Here is a 23625-nt window from a genome sequence, read left to right as displayed (position 1 = left end):
CAGTACACTGCAGGCACGTGTGCCCACATCTTCATAGTATGTGCCATGCTACATAATATGATCCTGTGGAAACAGCTGCAGCAGGGACATAATGGTGAAGGCCCTCACAGCCCACCGCAATTGCCAAGGCCATTACAGGCACAGAGAGATTCAGATCACGAACACCCTGTGCCAGCCCCAGTAGGCAGACGGAGGCGTGCCCAATATGCCCATGCCTTGGCAAAGAGGGAATGTGTAGCACATACACTGACAGTGTAGGCCCCTATGGACTGACACACCTCTCCACCTGGACACACAGTAAACTGGATGGCACACACACACGACTACCTGTAAATTGTAATGTATAGGTGGCCTACTGTGTGAATCCTACATAGGCAGCCCTCAACCAGTGCACACACAACAGCTATTGGAACAAGGAATGTCAACACCTGAACAGTACACGCACCTAACAGCGTATGTTGATACTGTATGTATAGGTTCCTAGGTACATCGGTAGGTACATGCCCGATTGTCAGAGGCCATTCATCAACTGAGGCAAACAGTGTCTGCTGTCACTCCCACATCGATTAACCAACTGTCCCTCAGTGGAGCAGAGCCAATTGTGGGATCCATGTGTGTAATCACTGTTCCCCACACACTCTGCATGGATTCACTGGTGTGTTAATGAGGGGCTCCATATAATGTAATCAGGGATGTAGTGGCAAAGCATGGGGAGTACCCATGACAGGTATCTATCACCCCAGCATGCTCCACCTATGGTTGTGTGAAGGTGTAGCACATTATAGTGTGTGGCTCACTGTGACATACATTCCCAGTGCTGGAGCACATCCATTAAACATCACTTGGGCATACCATTAATAGGTCTCATCCATATGTAAACTAACTGAGTTACACATTTGATTGCAGTATGGAGTAACAGCCATAGTACAGTCTACATACAAAACACCATAACACGTGTACAAATCCCAGATGCCCAAGTGGTAAATGCACTGACTGTCGTGCATGTTCCCGGTTCCACGTCCTGCAAGGGACGTTACGTAATCCCGAAGGCATGAATAATGGATGCTGGATGCAGGTCATCAGATCAGGTTTAGCACATGCTAGTGGGATTATGCATTGGCAAGTGCTGGTAAGCGTCGTTTAAACATGACTATACGGATATGCACGAAATAGGGCTAAGCTTTGCTGAATATTGCACAGATCATGGTCAGCGATGTCCAGAACAGGTGAAACTAGCATTATTCACCCCTGTACTAATAGTGCCTGCTCTGAAGGGTAAAACGACCACTGCCAGGAGTAGAACACTCAATCATGTACACAATCACCTAACACTAAGCTACCCAAGATGTACCAATGGCAGGTGTGTATTGTGACAGGTTAAAACACAAACGTGCGGAGTCCAGGAAACAGTATACACCACCATGTAGTCAATGAAAGGTGTGTTCTCCCTCTCACTCTCTCTCTCTCTCTCTATATATATATATATATATATATATATATATATATATATATAATAGAGATAGAAAGGGTGATAGAGAGATATATGTTGATATATACGGATTCACCTATATCTGCAAATATATAGATAGGTCAACGACATGTGCACAACCATGGAGGTACAAATAAATAGGATACTGCCAACTATCGAATGTGTCACATACCGACACACGTAATCAAGAGGCTTAAAGACCGAAAGACCACAGTACCGGAACACTAGAACCACGTGTAATATTATCACGATGTTAAGGGACATTTAGTTATCTCTGCTGGTGCTGCGGTCCAGGTAGGTACTGTGTTCAACTGTGTTTGTGATTGCTGTAGTCTGTGTATGTGTGTGTTGAGGGTGCCGTGTGCATTTCCGTGGGACTGTAATGAGTGTGTGTGTGTTTGCATCATGTGACTGTTAGTGCTAACTCGGAGGTAGATCATTACGGTAGGTGTGGTCATAGCTGGCCGTAGGCATAAGATTACCACCTGTCCCACTTTAAGAGGGACAGCCCCTCCCTGGGCAGTTGTGTCCTGACAAAAAATATTAAAAAGGGCAAATGTCCGAGATTGTAGGACATAATTATGTCCCATATATTATGTAATAGTTGCATTAAATAGTAATTCCTGTATCGAAAATACGTAAATGTTACATGAAACATGCTAAGTAGCTAAAGTGCTACAAGAATAAGTATGTATTTAGGATAAAAGTATGTTCTATCCTGTGTACTGACCATGGGTATGTGTTGGCCTGTAAACACCGATGTGTGTCCTACAAATGTCCCACTATGGCCATTTGAGAAGATGGCAACCCATGCCAAAGAGGTTCAGTCACCAACACAACTGCAATGAGTGCAAATATCTGTAACAGAAATACACGAGACAGCTGTCATTTAGTAACATTCCCTTACATATCGATGTATTTCCGGAGGTATTGAATTATCAACCTCACCTGCATGCTATATAGGAACCAATTAACAATGGCTCAATGTATAAGCCCGTAACAACCATAGTTTCAGTTTACTAAATGATAGGTCTTCAATTAGGGAAGGAGCCCACACACATATATGGAATATGTAGAAATGCAGTCCCCACAAACCTGTATATGCTATGTACACCCACTTACATCTCCCCCACACCTGAAACAATTGCAATACAAACTGTAATAACATCATGAACATCCACTCACTCAATTACATCTGCAGAAGCGTTAACATACCTTGTGAGAGACACATTTGTAATGGCGCCATGTGAAATCGTAGCTGTTGTATAATGGAACAGACGGTGATGTTACAGGTTTTGTTTGCAATAGTCCCTTATCAGACAGTTGAGATGACAGGTACACTCACATGTAGAACATACTCTAGCCATCACACACAATCCACGGGGAACATGAATTCAAAATGTCCATGTCTCTCCAACTAACAGTTGCAATTCCTCACAACAAAACACATACAGGCTGTCTCCCTGAAGGTAGGGCAAAAGGGCAATGCCCAAGTGGAGAATTCAATTATACCCCACTGTTGCCACGTAATTGGCGAATGGAGTAGCTGCACAGCTAATGTGCATGTAATGATTTACTCAAGAACACCAACTGGTGGCAGGATACCACATGTTACAGGTATTGACGTATATAAGGATGCCTTGCCATGCATTCAAACTGTATGCTCATACCATAGAACCATTTAAACAGTAAAGGTGTAAGAGAGATATTTACGAAGACTCAGAATGCTAACAAGGTATGTAGAACACTCAGTATGTTAGTGTATGTAGAGCCTGTTTTGTATTAATTAAAGTGTACGCAATGCATAAAGTGGGTAAAGGTATTATGTAGTGATGTCTTGTTGAGCATAGTAACACTTATAGAAATTGTGTGTCCTGCTGTGGGCCACAAGGTAAACATCTCAGACACCACAAGGGATGCTACATGAGGGCTTTAAACACAACAATTCCACACCACCCGCCATCAGTGGTAGGGTTTGTCCAACAAGTACGTGCCATAGCAGGGGATAGTATATGTTGATATACTGTCACAGTAGGCATGTGTATGGGCATATAATGAGAATAACATGCCTAAGGTGGTTCTGCTGTGCAAGTATGCTTTGCATTATGGGATAATGTTTAAAATATGTGTAATGTACAGTATTGTAGGCAGATATGTCAGATATTTTACACAGCATAACTGTTATATCATGCAAACAAAAGGTATCGTCTATTGGCATGTACAATACACAATAACAGGATACATATGGCTTGTAGTCATGGCACACTGTAACAGCATGATAGCTAATCGAAATGGAAGAGCTACTCAATTATCCATGCACAAAGGACATGTAATAGCTTCACAGGTTCATAGTGAGGTACTATGCTGTCTGGCCAAGTCCATGTGTAAGCCCAACTACAGTGTTTTCACCAGCGGCACCTCCCTAGGGTAGTGTCCTGTCTGTGAACAGCAGAACCATGTGTTACCAGCACCTGTGTACAGTGCAGCCACTGCAGTGATCCCTGGTGTACATGTGTGTCTCCCATCCACCCATCGAGGTATCTCATGAAGAGTGCTAGTGAGTGTCCCTGCTTGATGTACATAGGAATCATGTTCCAAAGCATGGTGAGTGTCTGGTTCAGGAATGTATCCCTCAAGCACGTCCCACTCATCGTTGCGTTTGTGCACGTATCCATGAGCATGTTGCTCTCAGTGGCTATTGCTTATGTTGCTTATGTGGAATATATCCATAAATATTGTTGTGGACATGGGCCCTGTATGTTCAGCAGAGGTCACCGCTGAGTATGCAGTATGCAAATGTGTACAGTCGTGGTGTCCGTAGTTGTGTCGCATACGTCATCCTTCGGAGGTCAATAATCCTCATGTTGTGTTAATGTTGTGGTATGTAACGCTGTTGCTGTTCTGTAAGGTACACCCCAAAAGGGGTGTTGTACCCTTGAATGTGTGTCATACATCAGGAGTATAGAGGTACAATGGGTGCCTTTGTTCCAGCTACAAACCCATTACAGATAAGGGTGGCCACGTAGAAGGATATCCACGCCACATTGGCAATATGGTAATCAAAGGAGTGGGTGCTATATACGTGTGTACTAAGATCCTGTATAATGTCACATGTATGTAGGGGACTACCACCTATGTGATAGTCAGTGGATGATTGGTGTAATCCAAAGGGGATGTCTATGCACCTTGTGTCATGCAGCTTGAGGCCATGTTATCGACACCAGGTATCCATCACAGTGACACCCTTATGGAGGGTGTCTGTATCAGCTGGTGGATCAATCATGGCTCCTTGTTTGCAGTTGTCTGGAAACCTATTCAGGGAAAGTCCCTCTGTGCTAGCCTGTACCTCAGGGAAGCATATACCAAACATGAGTGGCCCTATGACTGAGGACTGTGGTACGCCAAGTGTAACTGAATTACAGTAGGTACTACGGTATGCTACCCTCATTGTGTGGGTCCTGTCCATGAGCCACTTTGCATAACATCTCGAGACGTAGGGGTCGATGTGCAGGTGGATGTGTATGTTGTCAATACCAGAATAGAGAATGGTGCTGAAAGCCAATGAGAGGACAATGTAGGCTGTGTTGACTCCCCTTACCATCATCAACTACCCTGGTAACTGTATCAAAGGAGTCCACCTGGTGTAGGAGCCATGGTCTGGCCCTAACAAATCCAACCTGGGTGGCATCAAAGGTCTGGAGCCCACCAATGTCTCTGTGAAGGACCTCCATGATGATGTGCCCCATAGCCTTGCAGAACAGTCCAGTCAGGCGTATAGGGCAATAGTCCATCTGGTTCATTGTGGCACCACCTGTGTGGAGTGTGATAACTGTTGCTGTGCACCATTCAGGGGCCACAATGTCTGATACAAGGCTATTAGTGAATCTGGTGGCCAAGTGGGGAACCATGTCATTCTGAGGTTTGTGTAAATCGCAGCCTGGGATGTTGGAGGGTCACATGGAGTCTGTGTTCCAGGCCTTAGAGAGTTCAGGTTGGAACTGCGTAGTTGTGACTGCAGGGACTCTGAATTGTTCCTGTATGGATTTTGGCCCTGTAGGGAGTGAGAGGGTGTAAAGTTAGCATTGAACCTATCTGCCAGGATGTTGCCAATATCAGTCAGTTCTGTAATGTTCCTGCCTAACCGTCATATGTCAAAGCAGATGTGGGTATTGCCATTGAGTACTGACATACCTCCATAATGCTTTGTGGTAGTCCTTGGAATGTGTCGCAGTAATGTTTACATAGCTAGCTTTGGAGGATGTGATAAGGGATCCTGGATTCCTACTGAGGCTGACCAGTGAGCTACCCCACCCATGGGATTGTACTCCACTTTGCAACAGCCTCCACCCTTTGTTGTACATTATGTCCATGGAACTGGACCCCCAGAGTGGGGTCTGTTATCTGGTGGGTACCATCGTGGCTCTGTTTGGGATAGCTTGATCCATGCAGTTGTGTAAGTGCTAATGAAGTGCACTGGTATATGTTTCAGCATTTGTAAGTACATTGTCCATCTGCACGGGTGTCATGATGTTTACTACCACTGTCATAAGATGTCTGAAGTAGGCCTTGTAGAAATCTTGTACTGTGTATTCCGTGAAGGGTGTGGTGCCGGGATGTGGATAACAAGGGTGATTAGCATATGTTCGGAAACTACCAACGAGGGGATAACCCCAGGTGTGGAACACCAGTCACATGTTGGTAATGTCCATCTCTAAGATATTGTTGGCCTTGGTGGTGGTGTGTATGGGTTGATCCAGCCGAGTGGAGGTTATGAATCCCAGAAAGCATTGGTCTAATGTGTTGGTACATGAGTAGGTATCCCAGGTAAGTGTGGGTTAGTGTCAGTCTCACATCAGTAGTACCTGTCTGAACCCTACTGTCCAGTACACCAAGAAATGAGGACCGGTAACCATGGGGTATGTTGTAGAATCCATAGCAAGTTACAATGTGTATAGCAGTTCTGGCTACAGTTAGTTGCAAGTGGATCACCTCTGATGCATTGTGCTAAATAACCAGCCTGGAGGTGTGTACATCCTTGTGAAATATGGACACACCTCTACCGTGGATGTTCCGGTCCTGGTTACATGACTGAAAGGTGTGGTCTACGTATAACCTGTCAGTGCAGGTGTGCTCTCCGGAGCCTAGAGGCAGGTCCCAGTCACTGCAGAGATATTGAAGTGGTCCATTATAAGGAGTGCCTCGCCTGAGTGCATTAGAGATGAAGATGTCAAGCACTGAGTAACATTACCACAGGTTTTGCTTGCCTGTTCTTGTTCTGGTGGTGAATGTTATTGGAAACTGTCCAAGACAGGCAGTATAGGAGCAGCAAGAGCCTTACATGTTATCTGTAATCCTAGGGCCGACAGGTGCAGGTCATCTGTGCCAAAGCATCGTGTTTTGTTGACCATGTCATTCAAAGCAGACAGATACTGGATGCCTGTGGAATGACAGCAGAAGCATAGGCAACTGTTGAAGTGAAACATTCAGTCGTTGTACAGTGGTATCAGTCTGGATGAATGCAGAAGGCTTCTCAGGGCTTGGGCGATACCTTCTGGGCTACAAGACCGGAGAGCTATTGCATGTCCCTGTACATGTAGTCCAGGAAGTTACATCTCAGGGCAGTCACACTAACATGGAGAATGACAGTCAAATTGTACCTGGTGAGGTGTGGCATGGGTGCATAGCTTATGTTGCAGATCCTGTTACCTAACAGCCAGATGTAAGTGACTATCTCCTTGTGTAGCCTGCTGAGTGGGACATCAGTGTGACCACCTACAGAGTCACCTATGACTGGTGTGTTGGGTATGTTATAACACCCTATTGGCTGTAGTTGATGGGCACACATGAGTCTGTGGGCTATAAGTAATTGGTTTTGTGTTTGGTGATGGGGGCTGCCTCTGTTGCCTACACAGAGAGTATGGAGAGGTTCTGCAAATGTCGTAGTCATACTATGTGTGGCCTATGGTGGTGGAGATCTAGTGAGACTATGTGATGAGTGGGGTGTGTTGCAAATGTTTAACGTCCCCACATGAATGTTAGGTTCAGTCTGGGTTGGTGAGAGCATTGCCCCCAGCATGGCTACATATGTGCATCTCCCACAGGCTCTAGTGTCATATGTTGGGAGGTGAGCATTGACTGTATACATGAGACAATTGCTCTATTGCCTCATGTTTGCCATATTCATCATATAGACAGGCAATAACACTGGTAAGTGACACTTGGACATGCCTGTATATTCAACCATGTCTCACAAGATATGTGAGGTACATGTGTACAACAGCTGTTGTACTGTAAGCAAGCTGGAAATGTAAGGACAGACAGTGTACTTGTAAGAAATGAGTTGGAATGGGTGCTATAGTAATTAGTAGCTCATGAAGTGCTTACATGTTCTGAACAAGTGCTGAGCATGAATATGCAATACAGATAGGGTGTTGGATAATATAAACCCACTGCAACCCACAAGTGGAGACGCCAGTCATAATTGGAGGTACTGCACTATTACCCTGCTGAGTATGGTCTGCAGGTCTATGAACCTTTATCAACATAGATGTTAGCAGTACAGATGTAGATGACAGTACAGATGATTTCACACTGCATAGCATACTTGTGACAGGTCATAGGACATCGTCACCCATACTGTGTTCCAGCTACACTGAGTATACTAGATGTACCTTCGTATGTCACAGGAGTGTTCTACCAGTGGCCTGTTGACAGAAGCAACACTACAAAAGGTGTCTGAGTGACATGTGCATATCACACCAGTGGCAGCTGCAGTAAAACAGGGTTAATGTTTTGTACTCCCCCCTCATTGTAGCCCATACCACAGAGACAAATGGGAGGCATCTGCGTATGTAAGGATGTGAATGGCCATGACCTAGGAGCAATAGCTGTCTCAGTGTTGTGGACAACATACAGAATGGGCTTTGTGGGTGAGGTGCGTGACATATGTGCACAATCTGACAGCTGCTAATAGCATTGTCAGCGCTAGGTGAATAACTCTGTACCCATTAACTACCACCTAGGCAGCGGTCAACATTATGGACACTGTGTGCAAAGGATGGTGCTTTACAGTTCACCTCCCTGAGCTGGTGATGTCTCCAGGCCTATTAGCTAGTCATATGAGGCACCCATGTCATGACAGGGTGCCATCCATGAGCATGGAGATCATTGGACAGGCATACTCCGCACTCGGGTGACCAATATCACATATCACCTTTAAGAGGTATTGACCATGCGTGGATGGGCGATACCAGCCTTCACAATCCTCACCTACACTATGCAGCATGCTGGCTACCTTGCATAAAGACATGTGCTACACTGTGATGTTGGACATGCTACACGTACATATCCTGAGCTGAAAGACATACGTCATGGACAGCCACCATCCTACTACAAGGATCGCCACATGCTGGACAGATCCCTGTGCCATACGTTACATACTCTTGCCATACCAGGCAACCCTGTCCATCAAAGCTGCACATGTCATCTCTGTCATACATGGTGCGATGACCGCATGGTAGATATATCATTAACTGTCTGGATCAGTAATGTGGCACTGATGCACTTGGCGGTGGCAAAATGGCTATCGGATACAGCTAGAAAACCTTGCCCGTACATGCTATAGTTGATAACCATTCCTGTGAATAATGTCCAGCTAGCCATTGTCCCATGTGTATCACATGTGCAACACAGGCGATACGTGGCAAGATGTTGAACTGCTGTACAGTGCTGTGTACGTGTATATGGCAAAACACATGCATATAAAGGTTTCCATGTGCATGTCTGCATTGTCACTGTTCATGTCCGTTAAGGCAGTATATGTGTTGATATGTGACATATACACAGCATCAAGGTCAACAACATTACTGTGGACACATCCAGGCATGTGCTGATAGGTAAGAACACCAGTACAGGCAAACAGACATGCCCACATCAAGACAGCATTCACATGGAGTATGAGCAATGTAATGAGGTGACACACATATCTGATGATGATATCAAATGCACAATGGGTGTTCCATGTGTGTGACACAAACACGTCAGTCATGTCAGTGTCATGATGATTTGCAAAGATAACTGTTCATATGTACTAGATTTAATACAAATGTATGTGCAGCTGTATCTCTGCACATCTCTGTGATACTGTGACCTGTCTCCATCATTATGTCTTCCAGATAATGCCTCGTTCATGCCTGCCACTGTATAGCCGCCTGGAGGATGATGCCCTCATACCATACCTCCATGATAACTATGAAGTGTTGCTCAGCCATGTGCCACAGCATGCCAAGCAGTGTGACAACCTGTGGCAGGAACTTCGCAGGAGGGTTAATGATGTGGGTGGCCATAACCGCACCTACCAGCAGGTGCGTAGACACTGCATGGGCCTGATACGACATGCGAAACAGCATGCCAATGCAATTGCCAGGGAACAAGGTGGAACAGGTGGTGGGCCACCAACCCAGCCCCCACTCACACCTACCGAGGAGCTACTGGCCAGCCTGGGGACACCCTCAGAACAGCATCCACAAACACTAGCTGCCATCATGGAGGTGGGTGTCTCCCAACCACCGAACCTGGAGTTGCCTGGTAAGTCACTACTGCACATATAACTATTATATCCCATTTAGTTGCATGGGTCACTGTATAATATGTAATGTAACATCATATGCAAGGTATGTTTACACACATGCCACATACTATAGTATGCTACCCTGTGTGTGCACACATGTGCATACTATATGCTATTGTACAGGTGAATTTGTTAACATGCACAGTGCACCCTTTAGCTGTCATACAGTCATGGATAATGTTCAAACTGCTGTGTCACCCCTATACAGGTACCTCTCACGTGCCGCGCAGACATCAGTCCGTTGCAGGTGAGACAGTTATCAGTATCAGGCATGTTAATGCATAGATCTATTCACCATGTGGCCAGTTAACACATGTACACATAATGTATGGTCCAGTCACGATATACAGGTCGCATCTGTCATCAATCACACTGGCTACCCATGTGCAATATATATAAACTAAATGAAACACCAACATGAAACCACAGTATCTGTCATTGCTAGATGTGTGGACAGCTGTGCATACAATGGTGGAGGTGTTGTTCAGTGTAGGCATATGTACTACACATTGGAACAACACATGTGTGGTACGCAAACAGTACCACACAGTGAGCTGGGATATGGGCAGCCCACATGATTCACCATTGTGTAATATGCCCCTGCAATGGGTGCACACATTGTGATGTGCTATCTGACATGTCCCAGACATGTAGTGTTCCAGCTGCAGTATTGTCTCACTATCCCATAATACATACCCCACATACCAAACATACAACCCTTTGTCTGCATAACCCTGTGGACAGTTATGTATCTGACATCTATGGGTGTATGTTATATGGGACAACACAGACATGTGAGATAGATGGCCATCAGAAACATATGGCCAACACATGTTCACACATGGCCATGGAGGCCGGCCAGAGACATGTAGCAACACACAGTAGATGTGATGTGTATACACCCTGTTACACATTGTCTGCACATGGTCCAACTATAGCCTTTGCTGAATGGTTATATAGTTGATGTGGAACACTGGACATCCTAAAAGTCTGTGCACAGCTTGTGGAGGTGTCACTTAATTCGACCATATAAGATGTGTTGAACATCATGACTGTGTCATAGCATGACAGTAGTCACCTGTACAGCTTCCACAGACATAAACACCACATCAAGCCACAGATACCGTACATTTTCTCTTGCTACTGTTGGACATCACTGTCAGCCGTGCACCTCATGTGTGTGGTGCATAAATGTCATATGGGACATGGTGTACTGACAAGTCTGCCATGTGTGGACAAGGTTGCCAGGCAGCTAAGACATTTTAGTAGTTGTGCAGGGGTGTCATCTATAGGTCTTCCAGTGACCTGTCACATGACACAGCATGGTTTAGTGTGTATACACCTCAGCGACGTGGGTCACAATCCACAGTAGTTATGTAATGTGTATGCACGCAGTCATGGCTATGCACTGTGTGTGTATTCTACATGGTATAGCAATATAGACACCTCATGATGCCATGCAATGGCACAGTGTCTGTACCTCACACTTTTTAGCAATGTAGATGCCTCATACTACCCTTCAATGCTCATGCACATCTGCTAAAAGTGCATTCTATCTGTAGGGCATGCAGACAACACTGCAATGTGATACCCATTACACCGCTGTACATGTGTCAGGACATCATTGTGTCAGACATGTATGCATGTCAATACACACATAAGCAGATTACATGTCATACTACATGTTAATGTCAAGGTCACATCAGCCATGTGTACTGTTAACCTGTGCTGGTCCACATGGTGTATCACAGGGATGCATGCTTACTACCATGATTGTGTGAACTGCATGGCTTCTGTTATGACACCTGCTTGCTGTTGTGTGCAACCCAGGGATATATGCTAACTACCACTATTAATGTCTGAGCTGCATGGTGTCTGCTGTATCACATGCATGCTGCATGCCGTCTGTCAAATCACATGCATGGTCTGTCTGTGTGTCTGTGTGTCTGTGTCTCTTTCTGTCTGTGTGTCTGTGTCTCTGTCTGTCTGTGTGTCTATTGTAATGTAGAGTCTGTCTTTGCATTCACAGGTGATGTAGGTGCGTTACCCTCCTGCGGTCCATCTGATGTTAGTGTCCCCACAGACTCTAGCAGTGATGAACATATGCATGAGGTACAGGCAGGGTTGTCAGGGGCTGAATCTGTGCCAATGGTTGCCATCCCAGCTATGTCCCCCTCTTCCCCGCACACAGTTCTCATGCCAACACATACCCCATCACCAGTGGCCATAGAGGAAGGACAGTCAGCGTGTGTTAGCTTGGAATAGGAATGTGTGGTGGCTACAGAAGATGTGTCTTCACACCATGGTGTCAGTGTAATGACTGCAGATGTGCCACACAGACATGTGGCCAGTGCTGCTCGTAGGAAGACCTCTGGCAGACATGCACCTGCAGGACAGAGCGCAGCAGCTGGTGTCATCAGACGCATGCTTCAGACTGTAATGGTGGTACAGGCACATGCTGAATGGCAGAACAGAGGAGAGCAGAGGCTTCAGAGGGCTGCTATCCATTCTTTAAACGACAACATCCAGGCATTGGCAAATGCTCAACAGCAGATTGCTGATGTTTTAGACAGGTGATTGGGTGACATGGTTGGAATCCTTGACCATGGCATGGCAATCTGTGAGCGTGAGCTGTCTGTGCTGGAACATCTAGTAGGAGTGAGGCATAGGCCACGTGGACTTAGGCCAGCTACACCACCTGGTGCAGGTCAATGTGAACGAGCTACTTCACACACCCGCTCCCACAGTGCCGGTAGCAGTAGCAGTGCAGCTGGTGCTGCGCTGTCCACACCAGGACACAGCAGGCCATGTAGACGTGGACCTGGACGTTCCCAGCAGGCACACGGTTCCAGTGGACATGTGTCATTGGACAGTAGCCAATCTGTACCTCTGCCTGGTAGTGCCCGTGCAATCCCTGGCAGGCACAGGTCACATGGCCATGGCCGGACACAGTGAGCTGTACATCCTGGTCTGTACAATCTGGAGCTGTCAATAATACCCCTGTGTAGGCTGGACACATGGCAGAACTGTGTGCACACATACACGCACACAGCAGAACCATCTGTAGGGCACTGCAACACCCACATGCATAACAACCACACATGTCCAATCAGATCACCAGCCCTAACCCACACACATGATGTCATCCACTGGTGCAGCCTATGCCCCTGGCAAACATTATCACCCTGTGCATATGATGATGCCTGTGCCACATCCCTGTCATCCACACCATCGGTGCAAGGACTTGCTCATATGGTCTGATGCACAGGGTGAACAGAATAGTGAGATAAGTGTATATTACATTTGTTGTGTACTGTTGACACGCACCAGACATACCATGTAGTACAGGTTTAGAATGCATTGTTATATAGTCACAGTATGTGTCTTGGTAACAACAGTAACAGCATGTTGGTAATTATGCCCTGCTTCCCTCCTTAAGGTCTAATTGCTTGTGCCATTACATTACAGTGTTTGCCGTTAGAGTGCATTGTTGTATATTCACAGTATGTGTCTTGGTAACAACAGTAACAGCATGTTTGTAATTATGCCCTGCTTCCCTCCTTAAGGTCTAATTGCATGTGCCAATAGGTAGCAGTGTTTGCAGTTTCCCATGTGTAAATGTGGAGTACTCACAGGCATGTATGGCAATACCAGCATGCTATACGTAGCCTCAACCTCACTGTTAGAAAGGCTACCATTCCACAGATGTCCGCACATCTACTGATCCAGAAGCATGTGAGCTGTTTAATAGGCTACAGTGGCTAGAGACGTGACACCCATACCGGGTCACATCACAGGTATAGTGACATGGTGCAGGGCGTTTACTCAGACGTCTGGCTGATGTCAACGTTAGAGGCCAGTTGAAAGCATGAGGCCTCACTGTGTAGCAGTAATACACTGTCACATTACAGGATGAGAACACACACAGACATACACAGACACACACAGTAACAGGCCCACACTCACGGGGTCAACGACACTATAATGCACACTCGATAGTGTTGAGGTGGGGACCCCTGCCTATGTGGTAATCACCTTCACAGTACTGTGCACCCACACGATGTGACACAGAGAATGAACATGTACAGGTAGCCAGTAAGGCTGAGACCGATGGCATTGGCAGGGTAGTAGACTGCATCAGCATGAGGGGTTAGGGATCCTGTCTGTTCTGTATGGAAGCATACACCCTCACTCCATGCAGCAGACAGCCATACATACATACACACACACACACACACACACACACACACACACACACACACACACACACACACACTGTGGAGTCCACAAATGTCATTCACATACAGATAGCTGACATGTGTGTGATACACACACCACCCCTGCCTACATCTTGCTTTCTACACTGCAGTATGTACAGATCTCTACAACAGTGTACAGGGGTGTGTAACAATTGGGATGTATTCCCCAGCATACGTGGCATAGATGGTCACACAAGCAAACACACATGGCAATACTGTGAATCATACACCTGCTATATGATGATACATCTGAGAGACATGCAGCAGTATTGGCCGCATTATGTGTACCAACGCTACCTTTGGCAATTGTGCTGCTATATGCACACAGGAGGACGTAAGTGCTACAGGTGTCAAGTGATTTACAGTCAGTAACACCCTGACCGCTGTGTAGGTTGTATGTCTTCACCTTCAAGTAACAGTAACATAGCGTACTGTTTGCACATGTCATGGTAGGATGGCTTGTGACACACCTGTGAGCTGTCTTTAGCAAACATCCATCTGCAAAGGTGGACCACCACTTTATGTACACACATCCATCCATACCTTATGTACATCCAACCGTACTGTCAGTATTTCACCATATACAGGTGTCAGTGATGAGGCTGCATTGCAACTGCATGTTGTAGTTAGACACAGATGAATGGCATACATCAGCTACTGCACATGCATGGTAGCTGAAAGCACACCACTACCTGTACATGTGTGTTGGTCCTACATTCCTGTCATGTAGCCATGTTTGTATGCATTGCAATTGGTGGACATGTGTGATGACATACATGACACATGGACTGTTGTATGATATGATGGTTGTCATGGGTAACTAGTACAGAGGGAATGTTACCTCAGTCAACATTGCTACCTTATGCACTGTAAGCATTCAACAGCCATGGACCTACCTTCCATGTGCATGCGTGTGATTGCTGTAGCTACTTGTCTGCATGGAGGACAGCAAAGCTATGCTATGTACATATGTGTTTTGTGTGTGTGTGTGTGTGTGTGTGTGTGTGTGTGTGTGTGTGTGTGGGCCATGTACATATCCACAATTACATGTATGTCATATCCAAACATGAGTGTTTTTGGTGTACAGCAACAGTCATCTGTTACAGCTGTGTAAGACCCAGGGCCCCTGTTGTGTGTAGAGCCGACCTGGTTATGAACAGTGGTATCATTGCATTGCATAACACATGATGGAACCCTGTCAGTACATGTGTAGTCTGCACAGTTGCTCTAGACCTATGTACAGTCCACTGGTCATGAGTAACATGGTGTTGTAGTAATGTATGGATGTGTGTGTTGCTGGAACATCTGGTAGGAGTGAGGCATAGGCCACGTGGGATTGAGCCAGCTACACCACCTGGTGCAGGTCAATGTGAACGAGCTACTTCACACGCCCGCTCCCACAGTGCCGGTAGCAGTAGCAGTGCAGCTGGTGCTGCGCTGTCCACACCAGGACATAGCAGGCCATGTGGACGTGGTCCTGGACGTTCCCAGCAGGGACACGGTTCCAGTGGACGTGTCATTGGACAGTAGCCAATCTGTACCTCTTCCTGGTAGTGCCCATGCAATCCCTGGCAGGCACAGGTCACATGGCCATGGCCGGACACAGTGAGCTGTACATCCTGGTCTGTACAATCTGGAGCTGTCAATAATACCCCTGTGTAGGCTGGACACATGGCAGAACTGTGTGCACACATACACGCACACAGCAGAACCATCTGTAGGGCACTGCAACACCCACATGCATAACAACCACACATGTCCAATCAGATCACCAGCCCTAACCCACACACATGATGTCATCCACTGGTGCAGCCTATGCCCCTGGCAAACATTATCACCCTGTGCATATGATGATGCCTGTGCCACATCCCTGTCATCCACACCATCGGTGCAAGGACTTGCTCATATGGTCTGATGCACAGGGTGAACAGAATAGTGAGATAAGTGTATATTACATTTGTTGTGTACTGTTGACACGCACCAGACATACCATGTAGTACAGGTTTAGAATGCATTGTTATATAGTCACAGTATGTGTCTTGGTAACAACAGTAACAGCATGTTGGTAATTATGCCCTGCTTCCCTCCTTAAGGTCTAATTGCTTGTGCCATTACATTACAGTGTTTGCCGTTAGAGTGCATTGTTGTATATTCACAGTATGTGTCTTGGTAACAACAGTAACAGCATGTTTGTAATTATGCCCTGCTTCCCTCCTTAAGGTCTAATTGCATGTGCCAATAGGTAGCAGTGTTTGCAGTTTCCCATGTGTAAATGTGGAGTACTCACAGGCATGTATGGCAATACCAGCATGCTATCGTGGCCTCAACCTCACTGTTAGAAAGGCTACCATTCCACAGATGTCCGCACATCTACTGATCCAGAAGCATGTGAGCTGTTTAATAGGCTACAGTGGCTAGAGACGTGACATCCATACCGGGTCACATCACAGGTATAGTGACATGGTGCAGGGCGTTTACTCAGACGTCTGGCTGATGTCAATGTTAGAGGCCAGTTGAAAGCATGAGGCCTCACTGTGTAGCAGTAATACACTGTCACATTACAGGATGAGAACACACACAGACATACACAGACACACACAGTAACGGGCCCACACTCACGGGGTCAACGACACTATAATGCACACTCGATAGTGTTGAGGTGGGGACCCCTGCCTATGTGGTAATCACCTTCACAGTACTGTGCACCCACATGATGCGACACAGAGAATGAACATGTACAGGTAGCCAGTAAGGCTGAGACCGATGGCATTGGCAGGGTAGTAGACTGCATCAGCATGAGGGGTTAGGGATCCTGTCTGTTCTGTATGGAAGCATACACCCTCACTCCATGCACCAGACAGCCATACATACACACACACACACACACACACACACACACACACACACACACACACACTGTGGAGTCCACAAATGTCATTCACATACAGATAGCTGACATGTGTGTGATACACACACCACCCCTGCCTACATCTTGCTTTCTACACTGCAGTATGTACAGATCTCTACAACAGTGTACAGGGGTGTGTAACAATTGGGATGTATTCCCCAGCATACGTGGCATATATGGTCACACAAGCAAACACACATGGCAATACTGTGAATCATACACCTGCTATATGATGATACGTCTGAGAGACATGCAGCAGTATTGGCCGCATTATGTGTACCAACGCTACCTTTGGCAATTGTGCTGCTATATGCACACGGGAGGACGTAAGTGCTACAGGTGTCAAGTGATTTATAGTCAGTAACACCCTGACCGCTGTGTAGGTTGTATGTCTTCACCTTCAAGTAACAGTAACATAGCGTACTGTTTGCACATGTCAAAGTAGGATGGCTTGTGACACACCTGTGAGCTGTCTTTAGCAAACATCCATCTGCAAAGGTGGACCACCACTTTATGTACACACATCCATCCATACCTTATGTACATCCAACCGTACTGTCAGTATTTCACCATATACAGGTGTCAATGATGGGGCTGCATTGCAACTGCATGTTGTAGTTAGACACAGATGAATGGCATACATCAGCTACTGCACATGCATGGTAGCTGAAAGCACACCACTACCTGTACATGTGTGTTGGTCCTACATTCCTGTCATGTAGCCATGTTTGTATGCATTGCAATTGGTGGACATGTGTGATGACATACATGACACATGGACTGTTGTATGATATGATGGTTGTCATGGGTAACTAGTACAGAGGGAATGTTACCTCAGTCAACATTGCTACCTTATGCACTGTAAGCATTCAACAGCCATGGACCTACCTTCCATGTGCATGCGTGTGATTGCTGTAGCTACTTGTCTGCACGGAGGACAGCAAAAGCTATGCTATGTACATATGTGTTTTGTGTGTGTGTGTGTGTGTGTGTGTGTGTGTGTGTGTGTGTGTGTGGGCCATGTACATATCCACGGCAATTACATGTATGTCATATCCAAACATGAGTGTTTTTTGGTGTACAGCAACAGTCATCTGTTACAGCTGTGTAAGACCCAGGGCCCCTGTTGTGTGTAGAGCCGACCTGGTTATGAACAGTGGTATCATTGCATTGCATAACACATGATGGAACCCTGTCAGTACATGTGTAGTCTGCACAGTTGCTCTAGACCTATGTACAGTCCACTGGTCATGAGTAACATGGTGTTGTAGTAATGTATGGATGTGTGTTGCTGGTCCAAGGACATGGTGATGTCTGAGGGCTACATAGTAGAATGTGGCATTTACCACTGTGATCTGCACCTGAGATATCTGTGATGGCTCTTGAGTGTGTACTGGTCAGTACATGTGAGTGGCCTTCATGTACGTGGGGACACTAACACCTGGAGCGGTCCGTCACGGCCTTATGGCCCACATGACTGTATCTGAGGTATATGGTGGTAGTGCTATTGTGCACAACTGTGCCATATGCCAGGTGTTCCTCACTGCAGAGATGTCCGTATTCCCCATTGTTGGATCTGGATTGTCAGCTGTGATTACAAACGCTACACATCATCCGTATTCCCCATTGTTGGATCTGGATTGTCAGCTGTGATTATGAATGCTACACATCTAGCACTGACGACCGGTGTCAGATATATGTAGTGCAGCGTTCATGATAACAATATTCATTATCGACACACTGTGCCCTTCCACGTTTAGAATCCATGTGCATACAAGACAGCCCTTCGCTACTACAAAGTGTGTGAGCATGCCCAGTACGCCGTTGTGTAGATGGACACACAGTACATTTCAAACGGATGTGTGCTACTGTGTGTGAGCATGCCCAGTGACATCTTGTGTCAGTTATGTGCCTCTGTGTATGGGCATGACCATTGAAATCCTGTATAGTGATAGTGGTCATCCAGGCAACAGATGTCCATACCCCACGTCAGGATGGATTTCTATATTGAACACACTGGTTGACTGTCTTGAAGGGTGTACTGTCTGTGGCGCATCTCGTATCTATGTAGTGTTGTAATAGTGCTCCGTAGATAGGCAGTTGTCCCGCTCACACCACTGCCGTGTGTTTGTCTCTGTCTACCTTGGGACAGTAATATGCTTTTAGACTGTTCCAGTAACCTCGGTAGTGCGTTCTGTAACTGCGTAATGCTGTAGTGTAATAAGGTAGTTAGGTGTATGTTCGACTCCCAACCATGCCGCGCGTGTGTGTGTGTGTGTGTGTGTGTGTGTGTGCTTCCAGCTGCCTGGGAACAGAATGATGGTTTTAGACAGCTCACTCTCCGTACACTCCTTATCGGCGTCTTTGCCTTTGCTGATGATGTCACCCACCCAGAAGTATGCCTCTGGGAGTGCTGTGATGCTGAAACTCAGTAGCCCGTTCTGTTACTGCGTAATGCTGTAGTGTGGTAGACTAGACAGGTAGGTGCTTGATTCCAAGGCATGGCAGGTGTGTGTGTGTTTGGCAGTTATACCCTATGTGTTGGTATCTGTGGGTGGCTAACTGCGGGATGTGTTCAGTGTGTTTTGTTGCTGACCTATATAGTGTCCACAGCCCGCATATTCTGCCAAGACACTGGGTTGTAAACACATACATTCGCCAATAGGTCTGGTGAGCAAATTTCAGCAGCCCTACTCTTACCCTTAATACAGCCTGACCTGTGTGACGCAACAAAACACACATGCCTTGATAGTAACAACACTACATGATGCAGGTGGCACATGTAGTTTCCTTTTCATTCCTGTCTAATGCTTTGCTGTCATGTGGTCCACTGTTGTGATATAAATGCAATATCTACATACGTGTGTACATGTATATGTGTGTATATATGTATATATATATATATATATATATATATATATATATATATATATATATATGTATACATATAATATATATGATATATGTAGATATAGAGAGATAGACATAGATATAAACATATATGTCTGGGGACATCAGCACTATTGAATGTTTGTGCTGTATGATCTGTACGTGATAACCTCGGATGTATGTATATCTGCCATGGTGTAGTGGTAATGCACATTGTCTGTTGTGAGCAGGGTCCCGGGTTGTAGCCGTGTAGACACCGGTTATTTTGTTGCTGGGAAGATCATGGGACATCGAATATGGTGATAGTAAGGCACTTGTTACCAGTTGTGTATGGATCTGAGTGACACTAAGCAGTGTTTATTAATTTGGAGGTTTGGTATGGGTCATATAACTATTCATTAGAAGACTATACTATGCAGATGAGGTTGACAATAGTGTATCCCATTTATCCCCAGGGTGTGATGCAGATCCGTGGAGTGTGTGTGTGTAGTTAGCCGGGTGCAGGGCTCGAATATAGTTGACAGCATGGGAGGGGGGGGTCAGGCATACTGTACGTACATTGCAGAACTGTGCCTCAGGAGTGCTCCTGCCTTAGCACACCTAAGCTAGGGGTGTGTCTATACCTGCCTGGTGACATTGGGAGGGACAAAAGCAGTAGTGGGGTAGTCAGGGTGTACAGGCTGCACAAACAGGTGATGATCAGCACAATCAGCAGATGACATGGCCAGCCCGCACCTGAACAGTACGGTAATGTGAGCAAGCAGCATACACATAGGTTTCTTACGCACTTTGCACCGCCGGTGTATACCTGCGGGGACATTTCACAACAAAGTCCAACCAAATGAGAAGGGCTGCAGCAGGCAACATAGACCAACATGTGCAGGAGGCTGAGGGCAGTGAGGATGTGCATGCTGCCGAACAACCCTTACTGGGGTGACATAAGACTTTATAGACCCAGGGTAACTTACCAGGGGCTACATGAGCTGGGGATGGTGGAGCACTATGGGGTGGATAGAGACCTCCTACAGCAGCTTGTTGACCTGTGCCTGCCACACCTGACACATCAAACAGGCCGAGGGAAACCCATTACAGTGGATACCATGGTATGTGTTGGCCTAGGTATACTAGCCACAGGTACCTCACACAGCACAACTGGGGATATCATGGGGATCTCACAGGCATCTGCATCCAGAGTATTGCACCATTTCACAGACACCATGTCAACACATGCTAGTGAGCACGTACATGTCCTCAACACACGTGATTAGTAGACCAGCAATATGCATCTCTCCAACCACATGGATGACTACCCTGGGGTACTGGGTGCTATAGCCTGCACACATGTACACATCAAAGCATCACCCGGTGAGCGGGGTAGGGCCTACAATCACTGCAGGGGCATACCCTCCAACAGCTAGGCCATATGCGATGGCCAGGGCATTAGAATGAATGTGTGTGCTGTCTGCCGTTGAAGCTATGATGATTCTGATATATGGCTTCTGACACAGCTTACCACACCTTTGCCAATATGGACATCTCCTACAGTCTCCTAGTGGAGGGTGCTGGGTAACCACTTATGTAGTGGCTGATGACACCCATCAGCAATGCACACACACCTGAACACTCACACCATAATGAGGCGGATGCACAGGCAAGACATATAATTGAGCATATGTTTGGGATGCTCAGGTCACGGTTCTGGTATCCGGACACATCCGGTGGAGCCCTGCAGTATTCACTAGCTACATGCACACAGTTTGTTATGGTATTTGCTATGCTACACAATCTGATCCTGCAGTAACAGTTGCAGCAGGAACACCATGGGGCAGGGCCACATGGCCCAACACCACTGGCAAGGCCTGTACAGGCACAGTGTGACTTGGCGAAGGAACTACCTGAGCAGGGCCCATTCGCCGAAAGGCCGTTCACAGTATGACCTGCCCTTGGCAAAGAGGCAACACAAGGCATATGCACTGACACAGTAGGTACCCACGGATTTCCCCTCTCTGACCCACACACAGTACAATGGATGCCAAACATGACACTACCAGTGCTCGGCCATGTATAGGAGGTGCACTGTGTGCATCTGACATAGGCAGCCCTCCAGCACTGTTCTCAGGTCCAGAACACCCCCCCAGGGTACATCTATCGACCTAACAATTGGCAGTTGTATTAGAATGTGTATTTACCCATTGCCATGGTATGTATGTGAGCATACAAGACACTTTGGTGGCCGAATGTTAGGGCAGCAGACAGTACATGTCCATAGTGGCACCATGACATCTGTAGCACATACGGGGGTCACAATGGTAGCCAGTAGTACACAGGGTGTCCTAACCCACTGCAGATTATGGGCTGAACATCATGTGTGTCTGTACAGTCCACACACGTTCTATGCAGCTGGACAGGTGTGGACCAATACAGACAAATGATATACAATGGCCTATGGATATGCCCAATGAATGACCCCAACCCCCAAAGACACACACAGACTACAGCAGGCCAGGCAGTTTGATGTAGGTTGTGAAAGCGAGGACGTCCAACACCACTATGCCGGTATTTAAAGCTGGGATCTGACGTACACTGGTATCCATCCAACCAGCAATTTAGGTAGGTCCACACACTGACATGGAGTACCTGGCATACCAGTACAGTAGCGGCAGATGGGTACAACTGTCAGCTGTGCCCCCCCATCCAACCAACGTGCCACCCATGGTGCTGTGTAGGACTGTGGATGCGGTTGGATATCCCCCCACGCTATGCAGACATGTAGCAGCTGTCAATGCCACATGACCATTAGCGACTCTGCAGACACAGCATGACACCTGTCTGTGTAGAATGGAGGGGTCGGCAACTCAGTACTGACTATCTGGACATGTGACACATGCGATACAGTTGACCATACTTGGCATGCTCACACACATGACGGTATGACGGTAATGTCGGTCGACAACATGCATAACAGTCATACTGGGCATGCTCACACACTGACACACAGGATGGCCAGGCATGCATACACCAGTGGTCCGGACATATCTGCCAGTACATTGCTATACTGTTGGATGGCTGTGCTGTATGGTGTGTGTGTGGTCTATTGTCTGTACATATGCCATGGTCTATTGTTAATTCACATGAGCTATGTGTGCAGGGTACTGCTACCAACACGTGAATAGGACGGTTCTTTGTTTGCAGACAGACCAACGCCTTTGGATATGGACTGGGTAAGGCACATTCCAGCAGGTGGGAGCAGTTGTGCATGGGTTTGCACAGTGTTAAGCACTGCTGACCTCTGGTTACAACACCTTATACCCGTTTAGACTCCACATGTCTGACAGTGCACTACTGGCATACTTGCAGACAAACACGCTTACAGCCACTCGCTCACCGACATTTGTGCTTACATTTGTCACTCACGCTGGGTGTGTGTGATCCCTTGTGATGCGTATTACAT

This window comes from Protopterus annectens, chromosome 3.part1 (genome assembly GCF_019279795.1).
Source record: "Protopterus annectens isolate FY-2018-M chromosome 3.part1, PAN1.0, whole genome shotgun sequence".
In the NCBI taxonomy this organism is placed as follows: Eukaryota; Metazoa; Chordata; order Ceratodontiformes; family Protopteridae; genus Protopterus; species Protopterus annectens.
This window is presented reverse-complemented; position numbering follows the sequence as displayed.